This window comes from Microtus ochrogaster, chromosome 2 (assembly GCF_000317375.1).
Source record: "Microtus ochrogaster isolate Prairie Vole_2 chromosome 2, MicOch1.0, whole genome shotgun sequence".
NCBI lineage: Eukaryota > Metazoa > Chordata > Mammalia > Rodentia > Cricetidae > Microtus > Microtus ochrogaster.
Window position 1 is genome coordinate 70,572,267 of NC_022010.1, and position 1,172 is coordinate 70,573,438.

Consider the following 1,172-nt stretch of genomic DNA (forward strand, 5'->3'; position numbering starts at 1 on the left):
GTATGTGTGTAGCATGTTGTGTGAGCATACTTGTGTGTGTTTGGTGTGTGCATGGCATGTTGTGTAAATATACATGTATTTATGGTATGTGCATGGCATGTTGTGTGTGTATACTTGTGCATGTGCTATGTACATGGCATGTTGTAAATATACTTGTTTGTGTAGTATGTGCATGGCATGTTGTCTGAATATACTTGTGTATGTGGTATGTGTGTAGCATCTTGTGTGAGTATACTTTGTGTGTAGTGTGTACATGGCATGTTGTGTGAGCATACTTGTGCTTATGGTATGTGTGTGGCATGCTGTGTTGGTGGAGATTGCTCATGCGTTTCCCAGCTGCCCAGACACGAATAATCACACAGAAACTATATTAATTACTGTTGTGGGAGGCCCCTTGTTTGTTTCCTGGCTGCTCAGCAGCTCAGCCCTGAAATAATCACACAGAAACCATATTATTTGCAATACCGTTTGGCCAATAGCTTAAGCATATTTCTGGCTAACTTTTATATCCTAAACTAACCCATCTCCATTAATCTGTGTATTGCCACAAGGCTGTGGCTTACCAGGTAAAGTTCCAGTGTCTGTCTCTGGTGGGGCTACATGGTTTCTCTCTGACTCTGCCCTTCTTTCTCCCAACATTCAGTTTAGTTTTCTGTTGGGGACTGTGGACCCCCAGACCCTGAATTTCCTGTAAACAACTTGTTATGCTTGCAACTTCTCTGAACAAAACAACTTGTTTTCCTGTGCTTGCAGCTGCTCTGAGCACAAGACAGGGAGTGGTTTCTAGTAGGGTTGCAGCTGAGAGTTAGGGTGTGGCCATTAGTCAAGGAGACCCTGTATAAGCTACCCTGGAACACAATAAAGGAGGCATTCTTGATTCAAATTGGCATTCTTGGCATTCTTGTTTCAAGAATGACCCATGTCTCTGTGTGTGTCTGTGTGTTTCAGTCTCCAGCCCCTTGACTGGCTTGCAAGCTGTCCCATACAGGCTACAGGCATAGTACTGTAGTACACGTAGTACAGGTGCTACAGGACCATAGTACATGTAGTAGTACGGATAGTAGTTTTCCCCACCTACCTCTATTCCTTGTGCAGGCCCAAGACAGTTTCTTTACTAATCAGTGGTAATCACAGCATACAGAGGGAAATCCCACATCACCTCCCCTTTTCTG